Here is an 11,579-nt window from a genome sequence, read left to right on the forward strand (position 1 = left end):
TGTTTTTGGGGTACATAATTAAATCTAGACTACAATGTTGATGATGTAATCACATGTTGAGACACATTAGGACACCCTACAATTTGCTCATCATCCTAAAGGACTATCCATTTATAAAAACACCATCCTCCCTAGCAGCATTAACCTTAATAATACAATTTTCCAAGCAGTACATCTCCCTATTGTAATTTCGTTATGCAGTCTGAATGCAAACACAAACCACCTGTATAAAACACAGCTAATACAGTTAAATATTTAATTCAAAATTATAAACATTATTTGAGACAAATTGAAATCTGTATGCAAATTTACAAATTTATGGTGTCACTGCCCTCCTATAGAAACACCAACTACCAATAAAACCTGAGTAACACCTTCCACCTCCACAAACACTACCATTCGTAACACAATCTGCCTATAGAATGTTAGTAATATTATTATATTAATATAATCCATCTTTGTACGAAATATGTAATATAATTGAATATATGTAAATTAAAACTATAAATATAAATTGAAACAAACTGATGTAGTATTATATTACTACAGCAACATTATCCACTTACATGACGTCATAACAACGTATGGTCCTCTCGTGTCACTTCGTGGATGTGAGAGGTTATTTCTGCCCTAACTACAAGGGTGTCTTGTTGTAACATTTCTATATCTATAGGTATCAACTAAGAATTTGTGATATCTTTCTCTGTTAACGAATAAAAAAGTTACAATACATTTTTATTACATTATCACGTTTTGTTTTGCTTTCTCTTATCAACATCATTGTTTGTTTTTAGAATTTTGTGCAAAACTACTCGAAGGCTATCTGTGTTCCAACTTTAGAAATTATAGACTAGAAGGAAGGCATCTTGTCAATACCGCCCATTACCGTATTTTGGGCTGTTCGTTTTACCAAAGAAAAGTGGAATTTCTGGTCACATTATGACGCCAATACGGCTAAAAAGACGAAAATTTTTTGCTACAGGATCCGAATTCGAGATTCGCATAGTGGTGTAAATCAAATATCTTAACTATCAGAATATGCCAGACAACGTCACGATAGTTGTTCCTATCTGAACTGTTAACAACAATTAGACAAATACATTTTTGTTACCATAATACATATTTCAGTAACCTGGAGACGTCAGTAAATGTTACATTATTGAAGAAATAAAAAAGAAAATGTATATTAATTACAAAGACAACTGATAGAAGAACATAATGAATTATTAAAGTAAAGATGACATCAAGTCGTAAATCAAGAGAGGGAAGAGAGAAGAATTAATTGAAACAACAACTAAATAACTGAAAGTCTATATTTTTCATTTATAAACCCATTTGAGGAAGTCCACTAAATACGGTTTAATAAACTTATAACCTATATATCTTTTTCAAAGTTTATCCACTGATATTATAACCCTTTAAATATAAGTACGTACCTTTGTATTTACTTGGAACTGAAGATCTTATGACACACTATTCTCATTTAATACAGTATTTAAGTTTTTAAAGTCGTGTTATTTTATACGAAAACTTATTTCTGCAACTTTGTCTATGTCACCTTGAACCATGAGATGACTGGTTAGTAACGCCATATCACATGATGATTACTATCACGCTTTTAAAACCACCAAGTAAGCTCCACTTGAGATGTAACAGTCCATACATACAAAGTATAAAGTCCGTTATTTCTTAGACAAACGTGTTCATATATTTCTAAAATAAATAAAAAAGAAAAATGAAATAAGCTACAACCTCTTTTAGATATGTAAGATAATCTTACTTACCTCCAAGTGGCAATACCTTATTTTTTCCATTATTTTTCTTTACTTTGAAGAGCAGTCATTTTCTCACAACTGTATACAGGCAGTGAAGCATGATATAGTTATAAAATGATGTGTGGTTGAACACCAACATCTCGCTATCATAATTTTCATTTTTTTATTGTTTTATTATTTAATTGTGATTATTTTATTATAATTATTATGAATTTCTTCATATAAGACTGGCGAACGAAGTTTAAGACTGATAGACGGTGTATACCCACCGCAATGAGACTTCTAGTTCCTCAGTCATCTCCATAACTAAGGATACATTTCGCATCCCACATTTAAGCCTGTGTCCTGGGAATTCTTTTCATTTGTGCAGTTTTTTTTTGTTTTTGTTTATTAGAAAATATCATTAATCAGAGATTTGGATCTGCTATCTGTAAAGCAGTTCTTACTTTTGATCTGCTATCTGTAACGCAGTCCTTACTTTTGATTTTTTTTTACTTGATTGCTGAGAATTAATCTTCTACATATATTAATATAGGATTGTCTTCACAGTTTAATATTTGTAACTTTTACGTGGTAGTCAGTCATTTAGCATAGCGTCCATTGAGGTCGAGTGCATCATAACAGAACGAACTTGAAGCCTCACCATGTTTTCACAGTCAATGTCCTCCACGTCTGGTCGTGCACTATCTGACGATCATGCTTCATGAAAATAGTCGAGCAGCGTATTTTCCGGTTTAAAAATCTCCTTTGTAGGACTTTCATGTCCTAAGCACACTGCTTCTTCCCTTTTATTTTTCATAATCCATCTTGTACGTGATGAAGGCTGTTTTCCAATACCCATTTCAACAGACTTATCGCATATTTATCTGTAGGCGCTGCATTGGATCATACTGTAGGTATTCTGTATTTTTTCACACTAAAACCACGTTATATGACTCTTTAAATGAACACTGTGCCATTACTTGGACTACTAGTTGCAACACTATGCTCACATTCTACACAGTGCAAGTAGTTTTACGTTAATATTTTATTTACACATTGAAGACTATTTGAAAATGAAGTGATCTGCAGATGCAAAAATCTGACATTCACCTCAAACTTTTGTTGTTGTTAGATTTTGAGCTTCTGCACAGGGCACAATTATCTATTAAAAAAAGGCACTGACGTCTATAGGTTTATTTTTGAAGAAAGATTTTGGTAATTTTTAGTTTAAAATATCTCATTTGTTGTTATATACAGACTTGCTTTTGAAACTTTTGGTATTTGATGCTGATAGAAATAAAACTGCTGAATGGCATGACCTATAATGACCACAATGATATTTACACATCTCATTCCTTATCTCGCCATTTCTAAATTACAGTGTATTTGCCAGTCAGCATAGTTCTAAATAACACTGTATACGTGTAGTTTTTATAGGTATATATATTTTGCACAGTTTATTTTATTCTGACTTTATTCTTTATATTTTAAATAAAAAGTACTTTTTCTAATTTTAAAATATTCTACGTAAGTTTCCTATGGATTATTGCCCTGGAATGTATATCAAGTACATGGAAAATATAGCATTTATGTAAGATCAAATTTAATAAACATATTCTTCTGTCGAATTAGCCTGATGGCGAACACAGAGGAAGGTTTAAAACTTCAATCAAACAAATAATACAATATATCAATAAAGTGTATGCCATTTTGTAAGTTGTTTTTTCTCCAAAAGTTAAAATAGTTAATCGTGATGTCACCTCTGAAGAGTAATACGAAAACTGCATTGACCATATCTATACATTGACTAACAACTTTATTATAACACACACACGCACGTAATAACCTGAGATCTGGTTAAGACAGATTAAGACGCCAACCTTTCTAGATCGATTGTAGTATTTCTTAAACTAAAATGTCCTGCAGTTGGTTTGTATATTTATATGTCGGCCTGTACTGTACTGTAACGTATATATAATGTGGTGTGTAACATAATGTAATGTCCGTTCTAATACAATATGACAAAGATATAAAAAGTGTGGTTTCGTTAAAGTAAATACTTACTAATATTACAGTACTGGCTGTATTGCTTAGTAATAACGTTAGAAATATCGTATGATATTTGATCACTGGCTTTCCGGCTATATCTGTAAGATAAATAAAGCAATGCATACTCAGTTGTAATACTGCAGCTTATTTTCATTCAGGCTTTTATTATTCAACAAATACCAATACATATCTGTATAAGTATCATATGCATTTTTAATAATATAGCTTAATTGTACTCAGGTTTTTTCTTTATTGCTCAACACCAACGCTACGGTAAGTTGATATGGGTTTCGATTGGTTACATTTTAGTGAGGAATATCACTTTTCACGTGCATGTAAGATGAAAAATTAAGTATATATAATTCTTATACGGTAAAGTTTGTTTATGTACAGTGATGCAAACACAAAATTATACTAACACATAGAAAACTATTTTCTTACAATCTGGTAATTGTGCCACTAAATGTATGGTGGACTGAGGGTTCCGGTTTCATTTTCCACGAAAATGTTGCTATATTTATTACATTTAATAAGTGACTGTTGAGCTATGACACAGATTTTCTTTGTTTGTTGACTGTCGCTCAAAACTGCTCTAAAATTACCTGTATGGCCGTTTCTTATTTTGAAATGATAGAATGAAGGGAAGGCAGTTAGTCATCACCACCATTGCTAACTGTTGGGCAACTCTTTTTCAACATGAAATGGGATTGGCTACATTTTGAAGTCCCTAGGACAAGAATCTTCGGTGATAGTTTCGATCTAACAACCTGCAGTTTGCAAGTCGAGCACTCATAACCATTATGTTACGACAGGTCAAACGTTTGTTTGTTTTAGCGCAAAGCTATACGTCTTCACTGGTGGGAATCGAACAATAGGTTGTAGCGTTGTAAGTCTGTAAACTTACCGCTAACCCATAACATACATTCTAATTACTATTTCTTACATTGTACATCCAGCAGGTCACAATTACATACTATAATTACAGATTGTAATGTATAATCGTCTTCTCCATGTAACTCAGCAGTAAGTTACAGTGCTTATAACATTAAAATATGGGGTTCGATTCCTACTTAAGCAACAAAGCAAATAATGTGATGCATAATAAATCTAGCAAAAGTTTTCGATGAGTTAATTAATTTCACTTAAGGCAATTTTCCTCAAAGAGCGAGAGCAAAAATAGGAATGTATTTGTCTCACATTAAAAAATAAGCACATTGTTATTCCCAATAAAAATGTGACGAATTTGGTCCAACGCTGAGACAACGGTAAGTCTTCGGATTTACTGTTCTAAGATCAAAGGTTATATTCTCCTCGATGGACACAGCAGATATCCCAATGTGATTTTGTTAAAAGGAAAACAAACTCATGACGAATTTGTTTATTGCAATTTGAAATTATCAAAAAAACAAAAAACATCCTGCATAAAACTCACATGTATAAAACATGTTTAGTGATTATAATTGCATTTTTCACTCAATTTATCACTGCTCTTATAAATATACTATACCAAATTACAGGTGTGACCTTTGGTTATGCTACAGTTCTAAGTGTTTTTAAAGTTATATATACTACTCATGTCACGGTGTTATAGGCCAGCATTAAGTTTAGTTTGACGTTCTATAAATTATTTCATTAATGTACATAATTTGTTTTTACTAATTAACTCAAGTTATCTACAATCTGTTTTTATGTAAGCCAAAGTCTCGCATAAACTTAATAATGATAATACTTCATATGTTACTATTGAGTTTTCTCTTGAACATTTTTAACATAAAAAGTAACGCGTTAAATTTCTGTTTTTAGGATAAATGTTTCTTATTTTTTTGTAACCTAAAAGTTTCTAAATTATGGTTTGTGTATTTTGTCAGTATATTTTTTTCTGTGGTTATATCTTTCTTCTAATAGTTTATCTATAATTTACTGCATATTTTTTCCACTAACAGTAGCACCGTATGCCAGATTTAGAGATTGATAGTCAATAACCACAATAAATATTTTGTGTTTCAATAAGAGGTCTTAACCAGAAAACAATAAACAGTAAATGAAAACTTTTATACTCAATTTAAGATGTTTATTATTGATTATAAAAAAATAGCATGACTAGTATGCTGATTTACATTTATTTCATTTCATAACTTTGTGATACTTATTTATCTGCTGACAACTATTGTCTTAAAATGTAATAGATTTGCCCAGTATAAGTGTAGTTAATTATAAGAAACAAATCCACCAAATCGCTCAAGTGATCGGATTTCTTATTTTGTAATTTATCCAATTGTTGATCGTACCTAATTTATTTGTAACGTTATTCTTTCGTTAGCGAGATTTTTAACACTATTCGGTGAAAATAATTCAATGTCTAGTCCATGTAACAACAACAAATTAGTTTATATCTTTCTTTTAACATTTCTACAATGCATGAACACTTTTATGCCGTCGTAAATTTTATACGCTTACGTTACAATTAATGTTCAAACTTCTTTAATAACATTAGGATTAACTTTTCTTACGAAAAGAAACTCAGTAAGCGCGATAGCGAATACAGATCCAAATGCACTGACTATTTCACTCTATCCACTAGAAACAACTTTCTGTCTTGTCATAACTATACACTTTCTTCCTCAGAAGTTACTAGGTGTTCTCGGCCTATCTTATTAACCCTCTCCTAACGTCTTCGTTAAAATCCACAGTTCCCTTCAGCTAACTTATAAGTTACAAAATAAATATATAGCTAATAAAATTATCTCCTCCCTGAATTATGATGTCCTCTGAACAACCTAAATACAAAAATTACACTTAACTGTCAACTCCAGAGTCCACTACAGATTGAGATTCCACTGTCAGGTTCTTCTCTGTAGATACTCAGTGGGTCATTCTTAAAAACATACTTTTTAAAGTTTGTTTGTTTGTTTTGGAATTTCGCACAAAGCTACTCGAGGGCTATCTGTGCTAGCCGTCCCTAATTTAGCAGTGTAAGACTAGAGGGAAGGCAGCTAGTCATCACCACCCACCGCCAACTCTTGGGCTACTCTTTTACCAACGAATAGTGGGATTGACTGTACCATTATAACGCCCCCACGGCTGAAAGGACGAGCATGTTTGGCACGACGGGGATGTGAACCCGCAACCCTAAGATTACGAGTCGCACGCCTTAACACGCTTGGCCATGCCGGGCCTACTTTTTAAAGACAATCATGTTGGATTATCTTTGGCTTGGATTGCTTATCCATTGAACACCCACTTGAACTTAAAGATGGTCTTTCTTTTTCATGAGAAAAATCCAACCATAACATGACATCTCGATGAAATCCAGTTTTATCAGGATGTACGTGGTAAATACCATTCATAAAATCATGTATGACAACTTTATTCTTTCACAACAACGAGAACTCACGAATTCCTCAGTACATGCTGAAGTGTTTAGTGTCACCATGCTCTATTCACTAGATAAAGAATTGTTGCTAATATCTCCTGGTATAAATATTTCATTTATTCGTGATACAATGATCACTGTCTCTGTTTCCACTTGAACAACCTCTGATGTCGTAATTTCTATATAAGTGCACTAGAATTTCCTGCTCATAAACTGTAAAACTATTTGAATATGTTTTAACATCACATTTATGTTTGAACATGAAATCAACTCCAAGTATGAACATTTTCTCAATAGTAATTACGCATATACCATGAAGTACAGAAAAGCTTCCTACAGTTGAAGTTGCTTCCAACTTCCCTTTTTGATGAAACATTATGCCCACTTAATGTTAACATTGATCCCTCTTCTTTCTTCATCTCTAGAGACAATGTTCTATCTTTCTTTAACAAATCAGGTTGAATGAATATAGCTATAGAACGAGTGGCAATCAATGTACTGCAAGCTTTTTCATCAGTACTTCAATGAATTCGTAGACGTTTGTTTTCTCAAATAATGAATATTTGGGATAAATGGAGTAATCCAATATCAATTTCATCTCATAAGTCTCATAAATTTCTGTTATTTATGTTTCTTCAGCTACGTGTTGTTCTTTTTGTCTGGTTGTCTCTGCCTTTTTATCTTGATAACAACTGTTGATTTCTTACATCTCGTATGTAATGGCCAATTTCTTCATGCTTAAAACTTTTGCTTCTCTCTAGCGTTCCTTGGAATGGGCTATTAATCTATGCAGGCATTTGCTTGCTGTCCCTGGCAATATGTTCTTTTACGCTACACTTGAAACATCTATTGTCTTATGATTTATTTCTCCCATTCTGAATAACTAGTTACCTGATCAATTCTTTCACTCCTTGTAGAGGGAGGTGATGTTTCAGTATTACTCGATCTGAAAATCTCATAACTTTGAAGTAGTTTCCTAGTTGTTTATCTGTAATATTGATGAATTATAGTTCCATAACTAATTCCAGAGTTTTCTTTCATTGCTCCTAACTTATTTCAATATCTTTGTTTGTTATAGCTTCACTAAATTGGCTAGGTGTCAATGAATCTATTATTTGAAATGTAATATCCAAGTAAGATAACTGGTCAAACCTTTTTAAATCTTTTGTAAGTTCATCTAAGGTTTAATCCTTCCTCCATATTTAATTTTGAATCTTTTCTGTACATAATTTTTATAGAACAAAAATTTGAACCTTTTGGATAAGGCAGCTATTACTGTTTAATAGTTCTTTTACTCTCAGCTGAACGGTTACTTAATGTTCTCAAAGCTGATCTTTTTAAATTGGCAACAAGATGGATGGATTTTTGGTTTCAGCTGACATTCTTGAGCAGGTTATATAAATGTCTGGCTTGTGTTTAAAAATTCGTCTTTCATATACTTTGTTCTGTTACCAGTGTTCCTTTCCATTTTAATTATTTTTTTCTTACTTCACTACTAACTTGCCAATTGTCTTTTTGCATTTCTTAATTATTGTTGAATCTAGGTGATTTTCATTTTTCTAATAGCTTCATCAATATTGTCTTCAATCAGGTTTAATTTTATTTCTAATTCTTCCTTAAATAATATGTCACTTTATTTTAATTTCTCTCTTATTTCTATTACATTTTTTAATATTCTGTCTTTTTTCTGGTTTTATTTGTTTGCAAATTTATTTTTGATTTTTCTCTCATTTTTCTATTGCTTTCTTGGTGAGCTTTTTCTTTTATTGAAATCTTTCCTCAGTATTTCTTCCAACGCTAAACTCAAGGGTTCTATTCCCCTCGGTAGGCTTAGCAGATAGCCTGATGTGGCTTTACTGTAAGAAAAACAGACACAGTATTTTTTTCAATATTCTATTTCTTTTTCTAATTTTTTCGTTTCTTTCTTCTTGATCTTTTAACTTTCTGTTTGTTTTTCTTTCCATTGTTTTATCATGTCTAGCAGAATTTTTTGTATCACTCTGTGTTCTTCTGATAATTTTGAATGAAGTTTAGTGAAAACTGTTTTTATTTGCATTGAAATAATACCCCACTTTTGATTTGTTTTTGAATTTCGCGCAAAGCTACACAAGGGTTATCTGCGCTAACCGTTCCTAATTTAGCAGTGTGAGACTACAGGGAATGCAGGTAGTCATCACCACCCACCGCCATCTCTTGGGCTACACTTTTACCAACGAATGGTGGGATTGACCGTCACATTATAACACCTCAACGGCAGAAAGGGCGAGCATGTTAGGTGCGACAAGGATTCGAAGCTGCGACCCTCAGATTACGAGTCGAACGCCTTAACCCACCTAGCTATGCCGGGCCCCCACTTTTGAAACTGGTGTTGTACTGTTCGTCTTTTGTTAACACACTTTTAAAAATTATCTGGTGGAAATAATTCAATGTCCACTCTCCGTAATAATCACAAGTTAGAAGTTAGCTTATTTACTCCTTCGAAAAACCGACATAGCCAGGTTAGGGCGCTCAATTTGTATCGGAGGTTAAAACTGTGATAAATATTTATTAATAGGAAAACTACAGATATTTCACCGCGAAAGTTTATGGATTTCGAATATTACGAAAGTTTAACTTCCAAGAACTAACTTCAGGTGTTAGTGTTTCTATAAAGTCATCGCATAACTTCAGCAGAAAAGCAAAAACTCACATGTGAAAAATAGAGATAGCTAGCATTCCTGTCAATTGAAGTGTGCCTGTGTATCAATATAAAAGTAATTTGCGCCTCGTGGACTTAGACCGTTAATAAAAATAAAAATATTTAGTTCCAGACAAGATTGTAGACTGAATATTGTTTGCGAGATTGTAAAATTTATGAATATAAATAATTAATTGTAATAACCGTTATTATAAACTTTGTTATTGCTCATATATTTAAAAAAAATATTTTTTGTTAAGAAAGAAAATAATGTATATCAATCTTGTTGGCAAATATCATAAATTTAATACATATGGACATTTCATTAACTTCCAAATTAAAATTAAAATTTCTGGCTATTTGAAATCTTAATACGTAGTGTACGTAACATAACTCGGACACTCGTCTGAGATAAATTATAACAGGTAACTGCATCTATAAATATATAATTTTTGTTTCATATAACATGTTTTCTCCACATTCAGCAGTAGTTGTGCATAATTAATAAGGTGCTACTTGTAAAAGTTTCTGAATACTGATCGGCTCATATTTTTAGTTTGCCATATCTAGAATTTGTATTTAACGTTTCTGTAAAATGGTTAACAATGAAAGTTTTTGTAACAAAACCGAACTCTACCTAATACTTCTGCTAAAACTGACATTTTCCGCAGATTCGACTCAAGAATGTGTATTACTTATGTACCGTATTTACGTTTCTTACTCGTTTTTATGTTAACTTATTTTCATCAGAGTTCTGAATAAGTCGATACGTTGTCCTTTTAGTTGTTTTTTTATGAACAGTATTATAATGTGGGAAAACATATAAATAGCTTCAAAGTCTCAATGTTTGTATATTTGTATCTGTTTCAAATAGAGTTTCGTATTTTGGAAGCACATTAAATAATAAAATCGTCCAATATCTTTCGTTTGTTTGTTTTTGAATTTCGCACAAAGCTACTCGAGGACTATCTGTGCTAGCCGTCCCTAATTTTGCAGTGCAAGACTGGAGGTAAGGCAGCTAGTCATCACCACCCACCGCCAACTCTTGGGCTACTCTTTTACCAACGAATAGTGCGATTGACCGTGACATTATAACGCCCCCACGGCTGAAAGGGCGAGCGTGTTTGGTGCGACGGGGATGCGAACCCGCAACCCTCGGATTACGAGTCGTACGCCTTAACGCGCTTGGCCATGCCGGGCCAATATCTTTCGTACTTGAAGATAAAGAATAGAACTTTCATTTTCAAAAATACATAAAATACTTCTTTAAAATACTATTTATATGAAATAAATGACAGAAAATCGGATTCAGTCGATAGCGTACTATAACAATATAAGTCAAAATAACTAAAATAAAATCTGGTTTAGATTACGTAGCATCACGTTTTCAATAAAATTTATGTGCTAGACAAACCGTTAATATATATTTAATTTTGTACCAAGCACGTGACTTTCAATGTCTAAACAGCCCATAATTATTTTTTTTGATGGAGGTTAACGAACGAATTTTCTATTTATTTTTATTTAGTTATGGTTGCTCTTTCGGTTCCCTACTAGTACCGCGATAAGTCTACGAATTTAAAACGCTAAAATCAGGTGTTTGATTCCCCTCGATGGACACGACCGATAGCCCGATGTGACTTTGCTATAAGAAAACACACACACTTATTACTCTTTCTAAGGATCAACCAGTAGTATATCTGCGGACTTATAATGCTAGAAA

At 32.5% G+C, this 11,579-nt stretch overlaps 1 protein-coding gene and 1 long non-coding RNA gene across 3 annotated transcripts in view; one reads left to right on the forward strand and one right to left on the reverse strand.

Moving 5' to 3' along the window:
• Positions 1 to 1,422, forward strand: part of LOC143255658 (uncharacterized) — a 29,422-nt gene extending 28,000 nt beyond the window's left edge. Inside the window, exon 4 of the long non-coding RNA XR_013030783.1 lies at positions 795 to 1,422. This is a non-coding gene — a long non-coding RNA (uncharacterized LOC143255658). The remainder of the gene's footprint in view (positions 1 to 794) is intronic.
• LOC143255657 (putative fatty acyl-CoA reductase CG5065) overlaps positions 1 to 1,467 on the reverse strand; it is a 128,409-nt gene extending 126,942 nt beyond the window's left edge. For both annotated transcript variants that reach the window (XM_076511660.1, XM_076511679.1), the window contains exon 1: positions 1,437 to 1,467. The gene's annotated coding sequence lies outside the window, so the exon portion shown is untranslated. The remainder of the gene's footprint in view (positions 1 to 1,436) is intronic.
• Between the last annotated feature and the right edge of the window lie 10,112 nt (positions 1,468 to 11,579).

Source organism: Tachypleus tridentatus, chromosome 7 (assembly GCF_004210375.1).
Source record: "Tachypleus tridentatus isolate NWPU-2018 chromosome 7, ASM421037v1, whole genome shotgun sequence".
Classification (NCBI taxonomy): Eukaryota; Metazoa; Arthropoda; class Merostomata; order Xiphosura; family Limulidae; genus Tachypleus; species Tachypleus tridentatus.